The sequence below is a fragment of the Neofelis nebulosa genome, chromosome 10 (genome assembly GCF_028018385.1).
Source record: "Neofelis nebulosa isolate mNeoNeb1 chromosome 10, mNeoNeb1.pri, whole genome shotgun sequence".
Taxonomy (NCBI): domain Eukaryota; kingdom Metazoa; phylum Chordata; class Mammalia; order Carnivora; family Felidae; genus Neofelis; species Neofelis nebulosa.
Window position 1 is genome coordinate 79,028,614 of NC_080791.1, and position 26,387 is coordinate 79,055,000.

At 35.6% G+C, this 26,387-nt stretch overlaps 1 long non-coding RNA gene across 1 annotated transcript in view; it reads right to left on the reverse strand.

The window, feature by feature from the left end:
• LOC131487613 (uncharacterized) overlaps positions 1 to 26,387 on the reverse strand; it is a 70,990-nt gene that overhangs the window by 26,043 nt on the left and 18,560 nt on the right. Inside the window, exon 2 of the long non-coding RNA XR_009249849.1 lies at positions 9,135 to 9,343. This is a non-coding gene — a long non-coding RNA (uncharacterized LOC131487613). The remainder of the gene's footprint in view (positions 1 to 9,134; positions 9,344 to 26,387) is intronic.

A 26,387-nucleotide genomic window follows, 5' to 3' on the forward strand; every position in this document is an offset into this window, starting at 1 on the left:
TATGAAATTTTTTATTAAAAAAATCATTAAGCTTCTAATTGCTAAATTCATTGGATCTTTTGCTTTTTCCTTCAATTCTAATACATCTGACACTACTGAGCACCCTGCACTTTGAGATACTTTATGAAGAGTCACACATTATAAATTAGCCTTTTACTGAAGGGGAAATAATTTACACAATGACTATATATAAGCACATTGTTGTATGATTTGTTCCTCAGAATATCTCCCTGGTATTGAATTATTAGGTCTCTTTGGAACTACTGACTAACACATTCTTGAAAAGCATTCGCCCTCATCATGTTTCTATCCCTTTTCAATCCTGAAGTCCTAGGTTTGGTCCAGACTTATTTATCTTTACTCTTCCCTCCCAAATGATCCCAGGGATTTAACATGTATCCTACTTACAAAAGTCTCCTTCATCCTTTAAGTATGTTTTCTCATTTGCTCTGATAAGAGCATTGCAAAGTGGAGTACAATCACCATCTCTGTTCCTTTTTGATATTCCCAACGTGAAATACCCAGATATTTCTTTTGTCTTATCAGTTTCTCTATAAATAATGAGATAATAGTCTGCATAACATCAAAAGCAGCAGCAATAACAGTAGCTATAAACAGGTGAGGTAACACAGTTTTCTAAATTCTTAGAACAGTGTAGTTGATGATTTCTTCAGATCAAGAAACTAAGTTTCCTTTTCTCTGGTTCCCCTGGAAAAGTAAACTGTATGAGGGCAACTGTCATTTTTGCATGTAAACTGTCACTTAAAAATAGGTTTGTCCCCAAGGAGGAGACCCTGACATTTGCAACAGAATGGAAGAAACTGGAAAATATTATGCTAGATAAAATAAGCCAAGAACGGGGACTGGGTCGACGCCCAAAGTGTACAAAGTTGCAGCTACATATAATGAAAAAGTATAGAGATGTAAAGTATAGTCAATAATACTGATAGCTACAGTCCACAATACTGTATTGAATACTGGTAATTTGCTAAGAGAATAGCTTTCAGATGCTGTCACCACACATACACACAAGATAAATATGTGCGAAAATGAATATGTTAATTAGCTTGACTGTAGAAATCATTTCACTATATATATGAATAACAAATCATAATGTTTAAAAATATACAATTAAAAAAGCAAACTTTGTTTCTGGATTAACCCCTTTCACCAGGCAATATAGTCTACACAGCTTGCTCTCCTATAGGTAATGTTTTTATAAATATATAATTTTTGTGCATCCGATTCTCCATTCAAATATACAATTCACTGACAGTAGGAAATGATGATAGAAGACAAAGTTAACTTTTTAATAATTTAGGATATGCAAAATGACATTTACATGTCCTCTACTGCTTTTATTTTATTTTAGTGAATAAAAGCACAGCAGAGGGTATACGTGCATATGGATGCAAATTTGAGTGTCTAGATTGGCTTCAATTATTCATGGGCAATCTCTGTCCAAAGGTTATTTTCTAAACTTTATTTTGATTGTTTTCATCATTAAATTCTATGTCCTTTGGGCAAGTTCAAAACTAACTCTTCACAGGTTGACTCAAAATAGTACCCTTGTCTCCCACATTTCTTTTCTTTCTTCTGCCCCCATTTCCTCATCTCATCCCTCTTGTCCATCCCTCCAACCTTACCAGCTCCAGACCACAAGATACAATAGAAGCTTTGCTGGTGCAATTGTTTCACAGGTAGAATGAAGCTAGGGGAAAATTCAGAAATTTTGGGTAGCAGCCCTTCTAATTTGAAAATTGAAATTCATTTTTTATGTAAAAATATGACTGATTTATCTAATACATAATGACTAATTCGATTTTTTTTAGACTGGCACTTCTCCTATGGTTGCTCCTCTGGAAGAATAGCTTATAAACTCCTGATAACTACTAACATTTGAGACTTTCTCCTGTGAATCAGCACATACTGTTTCTTTACATGGAATTCCAAACTTCCTACTCTTTGCAACACTGGCTTCCTCTCATTTTTCAGGACTCTTCAATGCCACTTTTATTGTGTTGACTTGATTCTTGCTTATAATATGTATTTACTAGCTTTGAAATGTATCCAAAAAGAATAAAGTTGGCTTCAATGCATGACTTTCAATCTCTCTAGAAAGCATAGCACTTATTCAATTTATTAACTTAGGAAAAACAACTAAGAGGTGAATTTATTTGTGAGAGAGCTCATATATTTATGAAGATACATTTGTTCTTGAAAGGTTATTTTCTGCAAAGTAAGATACAGTGTTACTTCCTGTATTCAGACCTGAATGCAAAAGAGCTGGTTCCAGTCTCAGGACTAAGTGCTGTCATATAGCTAGATAGTTTTTTCATTCTAACTTCTGATCCTTTAAGCATTTTCAGAGGCAATGATAACCCTCACCATCACGGGGTACTGAAATAGCAGATAGACAAAACTAAGTTACTTCTCTCTGTGAAAGAACTCTAGTTAAGCAGAAAGGCAGCAGGTCTCAAAATCAAACACTGGTAATACTCCAGCTCTGATGTGCACTGGGTATGAGATGACTGGCAACTACTTAACCTCAGTAGGCTTTGGTGTCCTCTTATGTAATATTGGTCCTTCTTCATATATTTGAACAACTTTTGGAAGTGTCCTACACAATCATGAGCTACTGATGTGGTGGATAGTTTTCTCTCCAATATGCTCATACAGTTCTGTGTAATTCTCCATTATAGTGTAATTACACTAGCTTACAGTGACTAGCTCTGCTTGAATATAAGCTTCTTTTATGTAGGGGCTACGTTTTACATTTGCTCTTTATTATTAGCATCTACCATAGTACACATAAGAGACCCTCACTGGATATTGAATGAGAAAATTAATCCCTCTAGGAATAGTCCCATTATTTCCATTATGAGCTGAATATTCACACTTCATCTTGAAACACTAATATAAGATGAAAAGAATTTATGCAAATTCAGGGATCAACATTGCCGACATTTTAAATTCACTTGGACCAAATCTGAGGAAGGAAATGTGAGAAATTAAAGAGTGATAGGTACAAGTGTTGAGTAGGTAGTCATATTATCTAGGGATTTTAGGAAATCAATAGACTCAATCAATCAAGCCCTTACAATCAGAAAAGGTGACCCTGAGTTCAACCTGCTATTGTGTGGCAGAGATAATGTGATAAATCTGACTCTCAAATAATCCCCTAAACACATTACAGCTCATCAACTGTTTTTTCTAAGAATTATTGGACACCTACTAAGGGAGATCGTGAAATAAAGTAATATGAGCCTCATCTCGCATCCTTGCTAAGCCTACTTACAATATCATATGTAAATTACTGAACAGAGACAAGGCCAAAAGAAGAGAAACTAAAGTGCTTAGAAAACCTTCAATGATATATACCATCTACTGAAAAGTTAAAAGTTGGAAATAGAGCAGAGTTTTGGCTCTTCTGTAATTTCTGTCATATATAGACATAGCATATACTGATAATTTTGGATAAATCATAATAAATATGCCATAAACTATTGAATACCAGTTGTTCTCTCTCTTTTTAACATATAAAATGTTATTTATACAGTCTTCATGGTAGTCTAGGGCAATCTATTAACTGTGGAATATTTTACAAATAAGTCCTATTGTCATTATTATAATAATGGCTTTGTCTTCTGACATAGAATCCTTAAAATGTCAAGCAGATAGGGGAAATCCAACAAACCAATTTTTGATGGTGTAGAATCAAGACTTTCTACTAAAAAGTGTTTGCAAATGTTTCTTCTTGCATTTGGAAGGTCTGCATTTTAACTAAAAATGTGCGTTAGCATAGTATGATGTTTTCATTTGAAAAATACACTTTACTTCAGGGAAAATGCACTTTAAATCACACTGACTGCACTTTGTTACACATAGCAAACTAATGTAAATAGTGTATAATGCAAATAAATTAAAAAAGCTAGAGGTTATTGATTGTGGGAAAATGAAAACCAATATATTTTGTGTTTTAAGAAACATGTAGTTCTTCCTGTAGGGAATGTGTTTTACCTCTATATGGCAAAGGAGTGAAAAACAAAAAGAAACAAGAATATCATAGTATAGGCACATAGGACTATGTAATTGTAACAACAAAATAGTGGTATGTAACAAATCACCCCAAAACTTAGTAGCTTAAAATAAGAACGATGTAGTTTACCCAAAATTCTGTTGCTCTGCTTGGCAGTGTGCTTGGGCCACTAATAAGCCTGTAAAATCTAACAATTTGGTTGGGCTACACAATAAGAAATGGTCTCATTCACATGTTGGTGCTAGCTGTAGGCTGGGCCATTTGTCTCCAACAATTTTGTCCTAGCCTGGCTTTTTGTATGTTGACAGAATTCCACGGAGGCAAGCCCCAAGGTGCAAATGCTATTCAAGCCTCTGCTTATGCCATGATTACTGATGTCCCATTAGCTGCAGAAAGTCATCTGACCAAACCCAGGACCATTGTGGCTGGTAATTATGCAAAGGAATAGACAAAGGGAAGAGTGATTCATTGGTGCCATTACTGCAACACTTCAACGTGATAGTTTAGCAGTATAGATGTCTAATATAGTCCTAGTATCATCTATGCCTGTGGATAGGTACTAACAGTAAGAACATAGTAAGTAAAAGCCATAGAGGCTATAGCAATGGCCTTAACCCACCAATAAACTCAGAGAAATAATTAATCACCATATCTCCTTCCAAATTGCAAACTTATTGGCCATCTAAGTCTTTCTTTTTTCAAAGGAAATCAGAACCTCTAAGCCACTATATTAACAAAAGCTTGAGAAGGCTTGTAAGGTAATAAAATCTTAGAAACATAGTCTATTTGAAAAGTAATGTAGTCATAGATTTATAAGGTGTTTATCAAGTTCAGTCCCTTCATGATGAATGGCAAGTGATTTGCCCCTCAAGAGTGGGAAGAGTAGAGACTTCAGTGATAGATTGAAACTGAATTTAGTCTCCATGCTCCTTTTTTTTTTTAAATCAAGGATAGTTTAGTTTAATTGAAGGTAATATCTCCCATTAAACATGCACTTTGTAAATATTATATGTAATTTTTGTGGTCCAGAGCCCTTCTTATCGCCTTGATCAGAGAGGTGTATGATCAGTGACCTCACAGCAAGACATTTTCAGTTAATCATCTCAAAACACAATTGAAAATTCTAACCTTAGGAATCGTGGAGGCAGAAAGTGCAACAGGGCCTAAAGATTGGTTGTACCACTGGCTCACTCTCTGTCCAGCCTTGACATACCATCTTAATTTCATTAACTATTTGTTTCCTTTTGTATGAAATGAAGAGGTAAAGGGAAGGCTGGTCTTGGAGAAGTCTGGGTTGAACCCAAGCTGAATCATTCTGAGGAAGCATATTTAGGACATTATTAATCTTGCTGTGTGAAGTATCACCCTGAGGTGATATATACATAAGGTTGATAGATATTTTTTTAAGATTTAAAAGCTATCTGACATGTTTGCCTTCTAAGCAAGTTTAGTGCTCCTATGCAAGCAGCACAGGGAAGCTGTGAAGAGCTTTAAAAATGTGGAAGTCCTGAGCCTCGCTCCTTTTCTGCCATAAAGGCATCAGAGAGTCTTCATTTCCTTTTTATGTGCCTAGAGAGGAGAACTTTAGCTTTTCTGTCTTCTTTCCTTGTTTCCCCTCCTTTTAATTTTCTTTTCCCTTCTTTCTCTACTTCATGCCAATCATTATGTAATGGTTATCAGTTGCTAGTAATGTTCAGTAATGCCAAGCTGTACAAGTCATGAACTGTGAATTCCCCCTTGTCTTGTATCACACATCCTTCTACAGAGAAGTCTATTTCCATGGAACTGGGCTTCATCTCTCAACACTGCATAGCATGTTCTGTTGACTGTAGTTAGGAAAACATTGGTCAGTCTTTTCTTATTTACATCTTACTCATTCTCCATTACTGGCATGTACTTTCCCCAGATACATACCCTACCCTTCCAACAGTGCCACATTTGCTTACCATTCTCCTTTAGATGAACCATTTCATCCCTTTTAATAGGTCCAATGTGCCCCAACCCACCCATCTGAGGTTTGACCTTCCTGGACACGTGTGTTCATCTTACGGATTTCAACTGATCATCCAAAAGAGGACCCATTGTCCTTTTATCATCACATCCTCACCACACCAAAATCAATATCCTAAATCCTTGATTTCAAAGGGCAGTAAGATTAAGGAGTCATATCTAACTTCACTTTTTATTGCACCTCTTACAGACGAACTTCAAGTCCTGGAAATTCTTCCTCTATATTTCTCCTATTTTTCTTCTCTTTTTTAAAACTGATTTTTCTCTTAAAAAATTAAATCTTTTCTCAATTCTCATAATTTCTCCTTATTCTCCATTCTCTAATGTTCCCCCTTTTAATCCATCCCACACGTGACTACAAGGCTCATTGTTCTGAGCTTAGTTTTGTTCACCTCCTTTCACTTTGCTCTGTGCTGCCTACAGCAAGCAAGCAAGCAAGCAAGCAAACAAAATAATCTAAATAAAATTTTCCACAACTCTGTACCTGAATCCTAACCACTATCTCCCATTAATACTTCTAAGGTTCTTAAGCTTCTGTCTTCTTGGTCACTCTTGCTCTGTTGTCTCATAATTTCACCTAAGCTGTTCTGTTTTCTCAGCCCGGGTTCACCCTAATCAGACAGTCACTTTCCGTTACCACTTTTACCATAAAGTTCCACTTTCAGTGAGCATTATGTTACTGAAGTTTGCTAAGGATTATCGATGCAAGAAATAATGGTATAGTTACCAACATAATGTATTGCTGTGGTATGAATATTGGTGTTCCCCCAAAATTCATATGTTAAAATCTTAATGCCCAAGGTGTTAGCATTAGGAGGTGGGGCCTTTGGGATATACTTAGGTCTTGAGGGTGGAGCCTCAGGAGTGAAATTAGTTGTTCTTCTAAAAGAGAAACCAAGCACTCCCTCGTCCCTTTCCACCATGTGAGCACACAATGAGAAGGCCTTGGCTATGAACACTCACCAGAATACGACTTTGCTGGCACCTTGATCTTAGAGTTCCCAGCTTCCAGGAATAAATTTTTGTTGTTTATGAGCTACCCAGTCAGTGGTATTTTGTGTTACAATAGCCTGAATGGACTAAGGCACATATCAAATTATATTAGACTTTGCTAGATGCCAAGAATGACTTGTTAGACACTTTTGTTCCTAGTAACCTGGCCTTTTGCTGCATTTCTGAGACACTAATCTAAGTTAACCTTACGTCTCTTCTATAAGCCTTACCAATCCTCTCAAAAATAAAATTCTTCATATTTTCTTCCAAGTATAAATTTACCCTTCTGAGAGTCATGCTCAGATGGGACCACCTGCACGGCAAATAGGCACCCATTCTCCTCAGAATAGAATTCAAGTTCCCTAGTCCTTCAGGATCCAGCATCTACCTACCTATCAACTCTTATCTTTTCTTACAACCTCCCTCATAAGTCCTTCCCCCAGCGAATGCTGAAATGGATGCTTTTTTCTGAAAGTCCCATGCTTTCTTTCCTCTGAGGCTTTGCACTTGCTGTGACTTATTTTCCCTGTCTCATTCTGTAACCAGCTCATACGTCATTTCCTAAAAGACTTTTCTGATTACCCATCCATTCTGACCTAGTCTATCGTTCACCTTCTCTGTTACAAGTTGTAGTTGCCTGGTCAGACATTGATCCTACTTAATGTCTGCTTGCCTATTTCTGTTAAGTAATGGCAACAGAAACTATGTTTTGCTTTTAATTCATGTGACTCTACAGTCCCTACCCAGCATAGAATAGATGATCAACACATGTTTTTAAATAAATTAATTAATTGTTATTAGAATTTTGATTTGCCTATAAGATGGGACTACCTAATGCACTTTAATGACCTGTTTCCAAATATTTTTGAAAGAGAATTAAAACATGTATTATACTAGACTACTTTATACTTAAACTGGTAAGGATTTATTCTCTCATGTTTGACTGACACTATCATGTATATGTCACTCATTCCTGACATAGTTTAAAAACTATGCATCAGAATATTGAAATTCTAGGTAAACTAATAACATTAATAGTTACTGAGCTTGGCAAACATCACCTTGTGCTTTGTTTTCAGTATGAAATAAGGAAGTATGAGAAATTGTACAACATCGGCAGGAAGGATTTTAGAAATACTAGGAAAGGAAAAAAAAATATGGTTTACAAGTGATAGTTCACTGAGTTACTTCCTTTGTCATTGGAATAGCTTATTGTTGCAGCTTTTAATTTCCCTTTGCTAAGCCATGTTCTCTGCTTAACTGTGGTATCATTTAGTGCTTGGAACTATTACTCTCTAGACATTTGTCTCTTAACATAACATTTAATTCAAAGGCCACTCTGGAATGTGCCCAAGCTAGTTATAAGATATACTAGAAAAGGAGCTTTAGTATGTCCTATGTTACCTTTCCCCTTTGTAGAGTTGAGTAACTCAGCAATTATGCTTTAAAAAATCATTCCCCCCACTCAGAGATCTAAGTACATCTACCCAAAATCCATTTACATTTTTCTCATATTGAGGCTCATCTAAATAGTCTCTCATATGGTACCTATAGGAAACAATCCAATTCTTCTTAGGAATTTGGCTTCCCAAATGCTGACTTCTAACCCTTTTGGGCAGTAATATGGTCCAGTGTTTATGAGCAGTGTCATCCAAAATTCTACTACCTTTACATGGCCACTTTTTTTTTATATGAAATTTATTGTCAAATTGGTTTCCATACAACACCCAGTGCTCATCCCAAAAGGTGCCCTCCTCAATACCCATCACCCACCCTCCCCTCCCTCCCACCCCCCATCAACCCTCAGTTTGTTCTCAGTTTTTAACAGTCCCTTATGCTTGGGCTCTCTCCCACTCTAACCTCTTTTTTTTTTTTTTCCTTCCCCTCCCCCATGGGTTTCTGTTAAGTTTCTCAGGATCCACATAAGAGTGAAACCATATGGTATCTGTCTTTCTCTGTATGGCTTATTTCACTTAGCATCACACTCTCCAGTTCCATCCACATTGCTACAAAAGGCCATATTTCATTCTTTCTCATTGTACATGGCCACTTTTTAATCCATCCCATTATACTTGGGCCTCAGATTTCTTACCTTACAACTGAAGTCCTTAGAGTTTTTATGAAGAAGGTCTGACCCTGCTCTTGTTGCTTTTTCTATCCTCCACAAAGATGCCAAGGAACTTGACTTCCATGGTGTTCCAAATGTAGAATTTCGTAGAAGAAGCTTTATTTCTACTTGTATGGCCAAGGGATCCACTGGGCTGTGCCTCATAAACTGGTCTATGATAAAGTTTCATATGTCTGAGCAGAAAAAAACAAAAATAAAAAACACTGTACCTCAGCATTTTCCAGCAAGTTGATTTGATTCATTTAACGTATATTCTTTGTTTTGAGATAATGTCTTTTCCTAAGTTCTTTGTATTACAATACCACTTGTCCTATGAAATGGTGATGACAAGAGACGGATGTTAATTACTTTCAAACGTCCTTACTTGGAAAAATCAAAGTTCTTAAAACTTACTTTTCTTCCCCAAAACATATTTTGGAGATATTTACTTGCCTGTGAAATTCAAAAGATTAGAATTATTATGAAAAGCAGCAGTGTTTGCTAAGTAAGCTAACATTTGCGGTATTTGGGGCACTCTCTAGCACTTTGTACATATTACTTCTTCTAATACTCATAATGTCACTGTGAGATACTATTTTTAGGACCATGTTATAGATGAGGAAACTGAGGCTCAGAGGAGTTTTATATCTTTCCTACAGTCACAGGGACAATAAATGTTAGAGGCAGGCTGTGGACTAAAGTGGTTTTGTGCCAAACATGTGGCTCTCGATTTCTATACTGAACTGCTGCACTGCTTTTTTCCACACACTCCTCTTGGCTACTGGCTTATCAGGTGATTCTATTAATTACTCCACTGGTGCTGTAGCTCCTTGATGTCACAGGATCTCTACATCCATGTACCAGCATATATTCTTCCTTTACAAGCAAGCTATACAACCTCTCTGGGGTTTGGTTTCCTATAGAATACATGGACCAGAAATGTGAATGCCAATGCCCAGAGGTGGTACGAAAGAATAAATGTATTTGTGGCCATTAGGACAGGTCCAAAAGCACAGAATCTCTATAAATGAGCTATAAATGTAATCTCTTCCATTTCAATCTTTCCACCTCACGTCCTCTACTGAACTCACCTTGTGGCTGGAAATGGGTTCTTGCCCAGGTACTGTTCCTCCCTGCAATCTCTATTACTTTCTCTTTACCAATCAGTGTTTTCATTCTCAGGAGCTGTCCACATATAAAATACAGCTCCTTTTCCTACATACATTTTTTTTTAACCAAAAGTAGAATAAGATAACAGCAGCAATGACAACAATATTAACAAGAATGATGGTTAACATTTATAGAGCATCTGAGCCACATGTTCAGCAAAAAATCTTATGTACTCCTACAATCTCATCTAATCCTCATGACCAATTCACCATCACGATCGTCAATTTCACAATGAGGAAAGTGGACTCGGAGGAGTTAATACCTCACCCCACGTTAGTCAGTTGATGAACTACATAATGTGGGTTGGAAGTCAGGCAGTCAGACTTCACAATCAATATGTTCAATGAGAATGTCTAAAATGTCATTGCCCGGTTTGTGCTTTTTGTGTGGTTTTAAAAATAGGACTTTTGAGACTCGGTCTCCAGATTAAACCTAGCTGTATAGGACTGTGGTTCAGCTGCATTTTGCATTCATTTTTCCAAAGACTGAAATCTTATTTATAATCCTCAGTTTGTCTGCTGACAGATTTTTCCAATGCTGACAATAGCATCAATCACTGTATGCGACTTGGCCCTGGCTTCTTTGTGCTCATTTTCTGACGTTCATCAAAACTCCATAGACACACATGGAAGTCCTTAGTTCTGGTAAAGCTACTAAGGCTTTCATATGTGTCTGCTATTATCCTTCGCTTGTTGACCTTGGCTTCTCTTCCTAATATGAAAAGTATTCTTGCCATTCCTTCTGGAGCAATTCTCTACTGATTGTCAGATCTAGAGATCTCAGGCTTTCTTACCTGCCTTATACCACTACTATCAAATCAGTTTCCTCTTGAAATTACTAACTTTACCTTTTTCATCGTATATCTTTAGATATCTTTTATCTTTGGGTCATCAGAAGTGATCTCATGCCTCTGCCCCAACTTTTGTTCAGTTGTATATATGCATTCCTTTTTTATAATGCCCTTCCCTCAACCATTTTCTTTCTCTGTCTCATTCCATCTAATTTAACCAAGTATTTGTTTCTTGATCCCATAATAATTTTCTTCTCCCCATGTTTTAGAAACTTTAGTAGTTGAATGATATATATTAAAGAACAGGTAGTCTAGACTTTTCATCTTACACACATAAATAACTAAGGACACAGGGAAGTTACAGGACTGGTCTGGGGTGAGAAATGGAGATAGGTCCAGAACTCAACTGTCCACTGTGTCAACTTATCTGGTGTCATGATCTGAAGCTATAGGTTCAGAGGTCTTGCTGAGATACTAGTATATACTCTGAGCACAGTAAATGTGAAGTCAGAAAGAGAAGTAATGTTTGAAATGTACAGAATGAAAAGCTGGCAACATAATCAATCCCATAATTATCCAGAATATAAACTGTTAAGCAGAGGATTCAATTCACATGGTGATCAAGTCGACATGGAAGCTGACTTCTGCTAAGATTCTATCCAATAATGAAGGATATGCAATAGTAAACATACTATACTTTAATTTTGGTGGAAATGTCATGGAATGAAATTTATCATAAATCTTGTATTTCCTGAAACATGCGATATGTCCACTTGTGTGAGGCTGTGTTTCATACATCCCTATGAGTTGGATTATATCTTACAGTATTTGACACAACTTATCCTGATGAAGTCGAGTGATTCTAGATAAAAGGCTGGCAAAATTACCATGGTGGAGTGAAAAGACCTCAAGTGAAGTGGAATATTCCTGGAAAAACTCTTGTGGAGACCCATGAATGAATCAATGTGAATAGTATGAGATTTAGCAGGTAATTTATTGGTAAAATACTATACTATGTTTTTCTGGATATTGTAATAGTTTTGTTAACTCTCAGGTTTCTTTAATTAGTAATTTGTTTTTATTCTTTTCATTTTACTTAATCATTTGCATATCTTATTTTGTATTCATAATATTGTATTATTTTTCTTTACTTCTCTTTTTTCTTTTCTTTTCACTTTTCTTTTCTTTGAAAGACAGGGCGAGAGCTTAAGCAGGGAAAAGGAGTAGAAGGAGAGAGAGAGAGTCTCAGGCAGGCTCCACACTCAGCACAGAGCTCAACATGGGGCTCAGTGTGGGGCTTGGTCCCACGACACTGGGATCATGGCCAGAGCTGAAATTAAGAGTCGGACACTCAACCAACTGAGCCAGCCAGGCACCCTTATTGTTTTTCTTAAAAAGGCAATAAGAAGTTGTAAAACTCCAGGTCTGTAAACCTAGATCTGCCCCTAAAAGCAAAAGACATAAAAATAAAGTATGAAAAATGTTCTCCTTGGGGATAAGCATGGGGCAAGAAAGTGACTTGTCATTATAGAAACAATGGAGAACAAGATTAATCCTCTTAGATAAAAGGGGCCAGTTTTCAGTTATGTAGGAGAATTAATTGAAATCGTGGATGGAGACTTGAGAAACTGTTCTAATTTTGGACCTTATAAACATAGGAAAATATACCTTTGTGTTGGGCTGAGAATGGTACATATCTTGTACCAAAGGCATGAGGTTTTCCATGGGCCAGTAAAACCCAGTGAAATCCAGCCAGCCAGATGGAGCTTTCTATTGATTATGATTGTCCTTGTCTTCCTAACACCCATCTCTATAGGATGCAATGTATACTATTAGTAACAGGAATTGAGAATTCAAAGGTTGATTTCATGGGTTGATTATAGAAAAATAATTTTCCTATCACACTAATTATAAAGTTATGTAATTAAAACAATATAGTGCATATTCTAAAATTTTCAGAAAAATTATTTTAATCAGATCATTTAAAACAATTTATAGTCATACACACTTATTTCAGAAACTTTTTCCCTATTGTCTCTCTATTTACTTAAATCCAAATATTCATTCAATGGTTCCTTTTAGAAATATGGAATCTCAGGACCAATTCAATATTCTCCTATAATTTTTTTTAATTTTGGTAGTGGTCCTATAATTTTTATTTCACAAGCTACCAAAATCAGTCTTATCTCATTAAGGCTCTCAAGAAGAGGTATAAAGCATTGTAAATTGGCTTTAAAAGCTTTATTGCCTAATACCATATGATTTCACTTATATGTGGAATCTAAAAAACAAAACAAATAAACAAGAAAATAAAAATCAGACTTATAAATACACAGAACAAACTGATGGTTGCCAGAAAGAAGGAGTGGGGGAAGGGCAAAGTGGGTGAAGGGGAGTGGAAGATACAGGCTTCCCGTTATAGAGTGATAGTCATGGAAATAAAAGGTATGGAATAAGGAATATAACCAATGACATTGCAGTAGCATTGTATGTGACAGATGGTAGCTACACTTGTGGTGAACACAGTATGACATAAAGAAAATTCGAATCACTATGTCCTAGTACTTGGAACTAATGTAATATTGTGTGTCAACTACACTCAAAATTAAAATGAAATTCTCTTGACTGTTTCTTGTTGTTTTGTGTTGACCTTTACCATGAAAATGAAAACAGAACAACATGAGTACAAATCTGATTTTTCTATTCACTGTACTATTCTTTATACAACAAAAAAAGGGGACGTCTTGATCTCACAGGCTTACTGTCTGTAATATATTTTACTGTACAGTTATGACATTATTTCATGTTTAATCCTAAATAAAACACATGATAATTATTTGGCAAAAAGTTATATACTGAAGAAAATCACAAATAATATGTATAAGAGAGTTGAATAGTAGTGCTTACTATACAATTTAGAGGTCATTTTGAATTAAACTTATAATAGAACTTTCAATTATTTGCTCTTTTATTACGTGATTATTTTTTCCTTTTTTAAAAATTTTATTAGTTTTTAATTTTAATTCCAGTATAGTTAACATAATGTTATGTTCATTTCAGATGTACAGGATAGTGATTCAACAATTCTATACATTACTCAGTGCTCATCATAATAAGTGTACTCTTAATCCCCTTCACCTATTTCACCCCTTCCCCCCACCTACCTTCTCTCTGGTAACCATCTGTTTGTTCTCTATAGTGGAGTCTTTCTTGGTTTCTCTCTCTCTCTCTCTCTCTCTCTCTCTCTCTCTCTCCTTTGTTCACTTGTTTTGTTTCTTCAATTCCACATATGAGTGAAATCATATAGTATTTGTCTTTCTCTGACTGATTCATTTCACTTAGCATTATACTCCCTAGCTCTATCCATGTCATGACAAGATTTAAATTTTTTATATGGCTGAATTATATACCTCTCTCACATCTCTTTTATCCATTAATCTATTGATAGGTACTTGGACTGCTTCCATAATTTGGCTTATATAAATAATGATACATTAAACATAGGGATTCATATATCCTTACAAATTAGTGTTTTTGTATTCCATGGGTAAATATCCAATAGTAAATGCATATTTTCATACACTGTATTTATAAGATACTTTGGCTCTTAATGTGACAAAACAGAGACAAAAGAAATCTTAACCTTTCAATGAAGTTCTAGTGAGAACATTAGGTACATACACACAAATATAAAATAAAATGATTCAAGTGAAACATAAATACAGAAGAGCAACACACATATTAAAGTACACTCTTTGATGATGATAAATATAAAATAAATCATCAAGTATATGTTTTTTTTTTATTAATCAGATACACCAAATTTAAGAGAATCAGTGGTAGCTAGTTCTGCTTAAGACGAGGGGAAATAGTAGTAGTAGACCCTATTGGTTTTCTGGTAATGTGATACAAAATTTAGAGAACAATTCAGGAAACAACAGATGTTGGTGGGGATATGGAGAAACAGGAACCCTCTTGCACTGTTGGTGGGAATGAAAACTGGTGCAGCCACTTTGGAAAACTGTATCGAGGTTCCTCGAAAAATTAAAAATAGAATTACCCTAATACTTTGCAATTGCACTACTGGAAATTTATTCAAAGGATACAGGAGTGCTTATTTGGAGGGGCACATGTGCCCCAATGTTTATAGCAGTGCTATCAACAGTAGCCAAATTATGGAAAGAGCCCAAATGTCCATCAACTGATGAATGAATTAAGAAGATGTGGTATATATACAATGACATACTACATGGCAATGAAAAAAATGAAATCTTGCCATTTGCAACAATGTGGTTGAAACTGGAGGGTATTACACTAAGCAAAATAAGTCAGAGAAAAACAGATATCATATTATTTCACTCATATGTGAAATATGAGAAACTTAATATACGATCACAGGGGATGGGAAGGAAAAATACGATAAAAACAAACAGGGAGGCTAGCCAAAAAACACTCTTAAATTCAGAGAACAAACTGAGGGTTGATGGGGGTGGGGGTCTGGGGAGTGGGGAAATGGGTGATGGGCATTAAGGAGGGCACTTGTTGGGATGCTCACTGGTGTTATATGTAAGTGATGAATTACTGGTATCTACTCCTGAAGCCAAGACTACACTGTACCTTATCTAACTTTGGAATAATAACAATAAAAAAAAAAAGATTAGAGAAGGCGTTTTGGCAGTATACATCAAATTTTAAACAGGCACACCTACACCACAGTAATTCCATGTGTAGCTGATTAGTCTGACATAGCAGTTACAGTGATAGTTTTATTTGAACTATAAACCTTGCAAGTTATCACTGTATATTCAGAAAGTCAGGTTATTTCCTCCTTCTGTGAAGGAAAAAGGGAAATCAAATTAGTAATAAACCACTTATTGAGTTTTAATTTTCAAGAGCAGTGATTATTTAAAAACATTTTTAGTGTATTTTGTTCTTTCTAAACTTTTGTAATTAAAGTAGGTTGTACCTGTTGCTAGAATATAATAAAACAGAGATGATGGAAGCAAAGACTAAGGAGAAAAAAAGTCTTGCAAGGATTTGTAGGAGGCGATTATAGTCATATTTTGTTTTCCCTAATAGTTCTTCAAATCAACTCTTTACAGCTAAAATTTCATTAAACCCAATTTGGATTTGTGGACCAATGGGCCAGTTGACAAATTTTAGAAAATCCAGAACAAGGTAGAGTGTTCTCTGAAGATACGAAGCTAAACAATAGTGAAGCTGTTAGTTTCAATATCTACTACAAATAAACCCTCAACATATATTCCTTGTGATTGCTAATAAGAAACAGCTGTGCCTGCTGGAAACTCTTGGAAAGTAGCAACCTGGTGATAGCAAGATAATATGAAAATTTTTCACTTTTAAAACAATAAGTTGGGAACTGATATTAAACAATTATAACTAAAATGTTGCCGATGGCCTCCACTAATTGGAATAATGCCAATGGGCACTACTGCTCACCCTGATTAATAGTTGTTTACGATGCCACCTGGGCCTTTAAAAAAGGACATTTTATGTTTTAAATGTGGCCATTAATGTAATCAGTGCAAATGTATACTAATTCATAATATTGATGCATAATTTCAAAAAATTGCTTGTTTACATTCCAAAATCCTTTTAAAGTGAAATTGTGTGCTTGCAATGCTAAAAATTAAATTAAACAGTAAAACAAACAAACAAACAAATAAAAAATGTCTCCCAAAGCAGCTGACTGCCATTTTAGAAAGTGCTGAGTGACAGCTAAACCAAAGCATGCAACCATCCGGGTGACACTACTTCCTAAAACAATGGGGAATTTTTCCTTGTGAGTGGTGTAGCGAAGTATATTGTCACACCTCTTCCAGATGGGTGAAGAAACAGACATATTTTGAGGCCCCAGAAACTTGACCATATGACCTCCGTCTCTGTTATGTATAATGTTTTTATGAAAATGATATGATGGTGATGCTAAAGATGAAATGATTTTGATAATCCTTCAAAGTTAATCACATATGTTAATATATTGATGACAAATAAAAAGAAGTGAAGGAACATTTACTGAATGCTACATGGTTCCCACATACGTGCTTTTTATTGTAAGGGAAGTATCACTGGCTTGAACATATCCTCAGGAGCTCCACTTTTCTTTTTTAAAAAAAATATTTTAAAAACTGTTTCGGGGCGCCTGGGTGGCTCCGTGGGTTAGCATCTGACTTTGACTCAGATCATGATCTTGTGCTCTGTGATTTCAAGCCCCTGGTTGGGCTCTGTGCTGACAGCTCAGAGCCTGGAGCCTGCTTCAGATTCTGTGATTCCTTCTCTCTCTGCCTCTCCCCCACCTCGCCCCCCGCCCCCCGCTTGTACTTTTTCTCTCTCAAAATAACAAATTTAAAAAAACAAAAAAAATAAAAAAAACTGTCTCAATCCCCAATTCCATGCCATATGCAGATGGAGATCCAGTGTCATTTTTCAATACCCTTAAGAATTTTCTGGGATCTTCTTTCTCTCCCACCTAAGAAAGTCTTGCTAACATGTCTTACTTCTAGTCATGTTTAGTTGCTCTTCTTTGTGTTACTTTCTTTGTTTATCCTCTAATCTATATATCTTATAGACCCCAAGTACACCCCAAAAGTGCTTCCTCTCCCTTAATGGCTTCCAACATCCAACCGACATAAGACAATCACTGAAAATGTTGGGCAAGCAAGGAACAGCATATTTCAGAAACTGATGTAAAATTGAATACCTTATCAGGCATCCTTCTTCTTGAAAGTTGATTAGCCATTTCCTTTACTGCTAATTCCCATGGCCCAAGTTTTCTGCCTCATCCCTGTTCTTCTGTCTCTTGTTGAGCTATTTCTCTCCTTTCATTTCTTTACTTTTTCCTTCTATCTTCTTTCCACCCAACACTACATTTTCAGGGCACACCTCACGTTTCCTCTCTTCTCTTACAGAAATACTCATACTTCTTTGACAGATCAAACCAGCCATCTATTTATTTATCATCTTCCACATCTTGAGCTTCAACCTGTATTTACAATCAATGTATTTGCTAACTAAAAGAACACAAAATCGTCACCTAAAAGGGATTTTGCACTAAAAATGCAATTGTTGTATTTTAAAAAGTGGATGTCACTTTTAAAATAAGAAAACTGAGGCTCAGAGATTAATTAGCTTGTCCGAGTCAGAGTTTAGGGGCGATAGAGTTTTTACTTGTATCAGTATGTCTGTTGGCATGAGCCCTTGCCCTTGAGTTTTTGTTTTTAGTTGACGTTATTATTATTATTATTATTATTATTATTATTATTTAAAATATGAATTACATTTAGTCTTTTAGGAGAAAGCTGGCATTTAGTGCAATAAGCAAAATAAGAAGACTTAGTGACATCAACTGGAATTCAGGAAAGCTTGAAGATGGTAGCAGTTTCCAGAGAGATGTGGCAAGGAGTGCTAGACATGCTTTGGCAAAACAAGAAGAAAAGACTGAGTAAACGCACTTTCCCCTCAAAAATCAAATACACGGTGACAATTTTTCTCTGTGTAGTCATGATTTACATCTATTTCCTGAAATCCATTATATTTTATTGCTTACCACAATTTCTGCATCATCTGTGTACACTTTGTACAACTGCCTCTTACATATCACATTTTACAATTGACTTTGAAAAGCTAGCAATTTACATTCAGTTTTACTGGGCACCTACTTCTTGTAAGAACTAAATCCATTTATACACACACCACTTATTATCTATGTTAACATGGTTTCAATAATCAAAAAAAAACTGAAAGCTGAGATGACAAATAACTATTGTTTTTTTCAGGAACTTATATAAACAAATTTATCTGAACAACAGATGATTCCTAGGCAAATTCCTCCTTCATAAGACAGTTGAAAGCTCATCACGTGACTGTTTACTCTTGAAGGTTTGCTCAGATATCACCTTGCTCTGTTCACCATTTCTAACTTACTATGTCACTGGAGCACCTGGGTGGAGATTTTGGCTCAGGTCATGATCTCATGACCCCGCGTCAGGCTCCGTGCCGACAGTGTGGAGTCTATTTGGGATTCTCTTTCTCCCTCTCTCTTTCCCCCTCTCTCTGACCCTCCCTTATTTCTTTCTCTCTGTCTTAAAATAAATAAATAAACATAAAATAAAATAAAATAAAATAAAATAAAATAAAATAAAATAAATTACTATGTCATGAACTTTGTCCAATGCTTACCAAACCCCTCATCCCACCTCCTTTTTGAATGATCCACCTAACCTACTCCAAAGCCATAAAGTATGGCTTTTCCCCTACTCCCTCTGAGAGGTTATTAATTGTGGTCCCCTTTAAGGCAGTAAAATTATAAAATCAATTTTGCTCTATGTCAAGTCATTGTATTGGTATTTTATAGGATTTAGTAAACCCTGAAAATTTTTGACCTGTAAAAATCTTCTCGGTGCCAAGAATTACTCTATATATTGGGAATTTCATGATATATAAAATATTTTTTCTTGTATTCCCAAAACTTGTTAGTTATATGGCCAAGGTAGGAAATATAATAGAGATATCTCTATTTTTAGGAGGCTTATTTATTTTTTTATGTCCAGAACCTATCATAGTGCCAGAAAAATGGGAGGCACTTGAATGGGTTGAAAAAAAGACAAAGATAAGGAGTATTTCATAAAGTAACAAACGTATTTTAAAACACTAAATTACTAAACTTTTAACTTTTACTAGTCAATCGTCAATTGGCCTCTTTCACTCATGCTCAAAAGGATTCACTGAGGTGAAGAATGCGCTTCTTCAGTGATAGGGAGAAAAATTTTAAGGCCATCTGAATATAGCTAAGCCAAGAATCCTAAAGACTATTTGAAATATGATATCTTAAAACTTCCTTATGAGTACTTATTTCATCGTTTGTTTTCTTATTTAAAAATAACTGTAAACAGAGTGTGCTTGGAAAAAGAAAACACAAAAATGACTTGAGGTAGTGAAAAAAATCAAAGAGGCTAGCTGTAGCAAAGAATGTGAGACTAACTATAGAAAAACTGGCTCTGTCAATACCTGATCGATATGTTGCCTTCTGATTAACTGTGTGTATCCTTTAAAAAACACATTTCACTAGTAGTGGAGGTATTCATGACTGGTTTATGATATAAACCTTCTGCAGCATATATCTGATGGCGGAGCCATATCCAATCTCCCCCTTATCTGTGGTTTTGCTTTCTGTGGTTTCAGATGCCCACAGTCAACTGCAGTCTGGAAGCAAATGATCTTTCTTCTGATGTATGGTCAGAAGGTCAGTAGTAGCCTAACATTATGTCACAATGCCTACATCATTCACCTCACTTCATTTCATCATGCAGATATTTTATCATCTCACATCATCATCATCGTCTTAAGAAGGGTGAATACAGTACAAGAGAATATTTGGAGAGAGAAAGAGAGAGACCACATTCACATACTTTTATTATAGTATGTTGTTACAATTGTTCTATTTTATTATTAGTTACTGTTGTTAATCACTTACTGAGTCTAATATAGAAATTAAACTTTATCATAGGTGTATATATTATATATATATATAATACATACATACATATATATGTGTGTGTATGCACATACATACATACATATAAATATATGAAAAAACATAGTATATATAGGATAGATATAGATATAGATATAGATATAGATATAGATATATAGATATATAGGATTTTGTACTAATCCATTATTTCAGGCATCCACTGGGGGTCTTGGAAGTATCCCCCAAGGATAAGAAGGGGACTACTGTTTGCATTTGACAATCCTTGTGTGTTGTGTGGTTTTCAAATCTGTCATGTGCACATTATACCCAGTTAGGAAATGACTCTACAATGAGAAAATAAATGAAAAGACATAGGCCTGCCTGATTCCTCTGCTTGTACATGTGGCGATCTCCAAAGGCACCTTTATAGTAATGAAATCATCACCTTTCATTTATATAAATCCTTTCATTTCAGGAACTCGGTGTGGTTCACAAATGCCATCCCACTGATCCTCACAGTTGCTCCTGAAGACACAGACAGAGGCCTATTAAAATGTTAAGTGGGTCTGGTCCTAGGAAATGATAATCATAGTCAACTTGGGGGCAAAGATAATGCTTTTGCCAGAGGAATGAATTTGTATTACTTCCCAAAGTGGGGACGTTTACCTGGAGCTCAGACTTTGCCACGTGGTTACTACAATGCCTCCTGATCTAAGGATTTGATTAAAGCAGTAGTTCAGAGAGGCAGGACACCACAGCACTGTTTAATCCATGCACTGCTCTAAGAAGCTCAACCTGTTGCTGAACAACCTGGCATAAATCCTCCTGCCATTATCTTTATCATCTCTCTGGCTGTGTTTGAAGCTAACAGATATAAATATATAAATAACATGTAGATGTAAATAAAAAGTTATAGGTGTATCTTCTTTTTCAGTACAGACATTGGATGAATCACACCATTACTTACTTTGTGGGACCCTTTTAGAAAGACTTCAAATATCTAAATGACTTCAACTAAGGTAGGTTTTGTTGTTTTTGTTTGTTGTTTTATTTTTAAGGAAGAGTGTGTGGCAGGTACCTACATTAATTACAAGTGAAGGTACCTACGTTAATGACAAGGTATCCATGAAAGGGTTACAAAGGGTTTGAACATCTGTGGCTTTTTGTTTTTCTGTAGAATTTTAGAGTGTATGAGTGCATTTTTCTTATAGGTAGAATGTTTATAATATTTACCAGATTCTTAAAGAAGCTTGTAAGTCTCAAAGTTTAAGAGCCACTGCTCTTGAGCCGTCATAGAGTTGAGTCAATTAGTTAAGTTCTTTGGACAAAATATATTTGGTTGGGCTGCATAACAAAAATATCACAGAATGGTAGCTTAAACAACAGAAATTTAGTTCCTCATACAGCCCTTGTGGACACAGAGCCAATTTTAAAGAGCTCTCAATAGTCAACACTGGAACAATTTGAGTCACAAAAAATAAATAATGGTAATATTGGATTATAATCAAAGAACAAATTAAGTATGAACCTTTACTTATATAAATAAATAATTGAGGGTACAAGGGGTGGAAAGAGGAGAAATCTTTCTTACAGACAATTCCCAAAGCATTAAGTGCAGATATACACCAATTTAGGTGGTCGAGACTAATTTCCCTCCTCTTGAGCATGGATTGGATTTATCAACTCATGAAATAGAGTATGAAAGAGAAGAAGAGTAGCTTTACATTTAAGGAAGCTGGCTGACACGATTTTAACAAATAATCAATAAATACTTAATAATATCACCAGTGATCAGTCATGTATCCTCTCACATGATATGAAGAAAGTGTTACTTCATATCTATGGTACTCTTTCCCTAAATCCCATAGCCATAGTCTGGTTTTGAGAAAACATCAGGCAAACTCAATTTAAAGGACATTATTCAAAATATATCCCCAGTATACTTCAAAAGTGTCAAGGTTTTAAAAAAATAAGAAAAATCTGAACAAAATGTCTCAGACTGGAGGACACTAAGGACATGTAACAAGCAAATTCTGTGAAGTATAACAAACTCTTCAGAAATAGTTGTTATACTTTTATTAGGTAACTACCATGGGTTCAGTGGTTTACTAAGGTTTATTGCAAAATGAAATATGTTATATTTTTAAACATTTTTAGAAGGTAAACAAATAAGAAATCACCATTGTCATTTTTTAACGCTTATTTTTGAGGCAGAGTGTGAGCAGGGGAGGTGCAGAGAGAGAGAGAGAGGGAGACACAGAATTTGAAGCAGGGTCCAAGCTCTGAGCTGTCAGCACAGAACCCAACGTGGGGATCAAAACTTAAACTATGAGATCACGACCTGAGCAGAAGTTGGACGCTTAACTAACTGAGCCACCCAGGTGTCCCAAAGACACCATTGTCAATTAAAGCATAAGGTTTTACTAAAAATGCAACAGATAATTATCATTATGAAAATGGCTATTTGTGACAGGTGAGGTTTCAGGTTAAAAAAAACAAGGGCAAACAGATATCTCATGCAATATATCACCTTCATAATAACTTATATTTCTCTTTTTTTTGAACAGTTACTATTGTTCTAGAAGTTTGCCATGCATTATTTCATGTAATTCTCATGCCAAATTTAAAAGGTTTATATTATTATAATTATCCACCACGCTCTTGGTGAAGAAGCAACCTTAAATTGGATAAGTCACTTGTTGAAAGAGCTAACGGCAAGAAATTGGACCATGACAGTCACCATTGTCTACCAGTGTCCCCATTCTCTTTAGGTCTTATGCATTTATGTGACGATGGTGACGATGGTGCCAACATCTTCAATTTATTGAATCTCTGCAAGACCTTGTATTAGATATTCCACTAAAATAAGTACCTGTAATTTTCACAGAAGAGCTATTATTTTTATCCTCACGTTAGGGGTGGAAACACTGAGGTCTGAAAAGGTTTAGTGATTTTGCCAATGACACAGAGTGAGTCAATTTTTGAGACAGGATTTAAACCCAAAGCCCATGCTTTTGAACCTGAATTTGGGTAGAGTATAGAGAATACAGAGTTGAAAAAAAAAGTCTTTCACTGTGCAGAGACATATGAAATCTACATGGCAGAGAGGAACTAGAAGTTATGCTTGGAGCATGAAGAAACAGTGTTGAGGGGAAATATAACCCAGTTTGGATGAAAGGTTCCTCAGGTAGCACTGTAGGCAGCGACATGATATTGAGTAAGATTTTGCCAGTTGAATAAGGCTGGAGAAAGTGTAACCAGCATCTGTACATCATAGGATCTTGAGAAGCAATGTGAATTTAGAGCAATGCAAGTACATGCTAGAATTCTTCAAAGCTGTGTAACCAGGAGCGATTGTGAAGGGATTTGTGCTTGAAATACTTGTGGAACTAGGTCTCTCTATGCCTGGCTAGGAGTCTTGGACCCAATCACCTTCCTACAAAGCTAGAAAGGTACTTGGTAAATGTATTCTTAAGGGATAACAAAACAGAATAAATTATAAAAATTATAATTTATTACATTTTTACTAAATGTCAACCAATGAGCAAGAGCAAATCAAACGTGATTACAAACAGGTTATAGTTGAGGAAACAAAGGTTGACGTAACTATCATTTAATTAACACAGCCTACTGCACTCCATGGCGTGTCACCACCTCCAGGTGCTGTGTATACAGTGATGATCAAGATAGACAAAGTTTGTCACCTCAGGAAGCTTAGTCTGAAAATATTACTTACAGTGATCTATGGAACCATTCAAATCTGGGTTGAAAACTGGGGCCATCATATATGCTGTATAATTTTGGGCAATTCACTCGACCAATCCAAGTCTTATTTCCCCAGATATAAAACATGCGTAGTAACATTTACTTTGTATTGATCATGTATTGATCATGACTAAGATTTTGCTCAGATAAAATATATTTTTTAAACGTATCTTGACCTTCACTGTATCCACAACACCGGAAGGTGGTAGCATTCCATGACACCCAAGACACTGCATCAATAAAATATAGTTATATCAATATTTGGTTGTATTTTAGTTTCTTTTTAGAGTGATTAGGGTATAGCAGATGATTGATAATGTAATAAATATGTGTGTAATCAACTTGTTGCCAAGTATATTTAGACATCTGTAATCTCTTTGAGCCCTCTTTATAACCCTCTGAAGTAGGCTTATCAAAATTACTTTTTTTTTCAAATACACAGAAATTAAGGAACATATTTTGTGACGTGCCCAAGATCAGATGACTACTATGCATTTTTATTCTCTAAATCCATGTTTTGTAACTTGTTTTTTTTTTCACTTTAAGCTCACTTCTTGATTTGTCCATGGTATAATATCAAATTATTGTTTCCAAATTGGCAGAACTCTTTTCATTGACTGTTTCTTGATTATGAACTTTAAACTCATCAGTCATTCATCATAGTGAGAGGTTCATCTTGCATCACCATTATAATGCATCACACTCTATTATAATTTGTCTCTAGTCACTATTACATTGGAGATTCATGATAGCAGCTACTATGTTTTTGGAGAGTTATTTATAATTTTTGGAAAGTTATATTTCTTTAGTAACTGTTTGTTTTCTTTCTGTGGTCCCTATCCCTACCTGTTGAAGCCACCCCCATCTAATAACCATACCACACTGTATGTTAAGTAATTGAAATTTAAATAAAAGCTTGAAAAGGGGGAAAAAATCAACTGCTAATACTAGTAATAGAAATGAGGTTACCTTGATAGTTATAACAATGATTATAATGTTTAACTAAGGGGGCGGCTGGGTGGCTCAAGTCAGTTAAAGTGTCCAACTTCAGCTCAGGTCATGATCTCGAGGTTAGTGGGTTTGAGCCCCATGTTAGGCTCTGTGCTGACAGCTCAGAGCCTGGAGCCTTCTTCAGATTCTGTATCTCCCTCTCTCTCTGACCCTCCCCTGCTCACACTCTGTCTCTCTCTCTCAAAAATAAATAAACATTAAAAAAATAATAATGTTCAACTAAGAAATCTCTTAGGGATGCTTAATAAGACAATGTATTTGCTATATAACAAATACCCCAAAATGTAGTAGCTTAAAAAAACATTTATTATCATGGTCTCGGGGTCAGGAATGTGGATTTGGCTTAGCTGTAATTCTGGATGAGGATTACTCACAAAGCTGCAACTGAAGTGTCAGCCTGAGCTATGATAGTCTCAAAGTGTGACTATGGAAAGACTCACCTCTAAGCTCATTCATTTGGCTGTTGTCAGTCCTTAGGGCTCTACAAGCTATTAGTTAGAGATATGTTTTATATAAGACAGGAGTCTTTCCACAGGGGAGCTAACAGTGTGTTAGCCTACTATTCCCAGAGTGGGGATTTCCAGACAGAAAATGAGAGAGAGACAACGAGAGAGACAGACATGCATACAAGAAGTCAATTTTATGGTGATTTAATCTCAGACATAACATACTAGTACTTGTGCTATATCTTATTGGCTAGAAGTCACTGTGTCCTATCCACATTTAACAAGAAGAGATTATATACACAAGGCAATGGACACTAAGAGAGAAGGATCATTGGTAATCATTTCAGAAGCTGCCCAGCAGCTCTTTGCCTATCAGAAAAATATCAGTGTTTTTTTTTCTTTTATTACTTAAGTCATTGTAGGCTAATTTTGGCTTTTTCAGATTAAACAAACATCTACTGGTTGAGGAATTCTATTATTTTAACAGTTTTCTTAATACCCTATCACTACAGAAATTTTTTTTAAACATGGTTCTAGAATTCTGTGGACTTAATGTATTGATC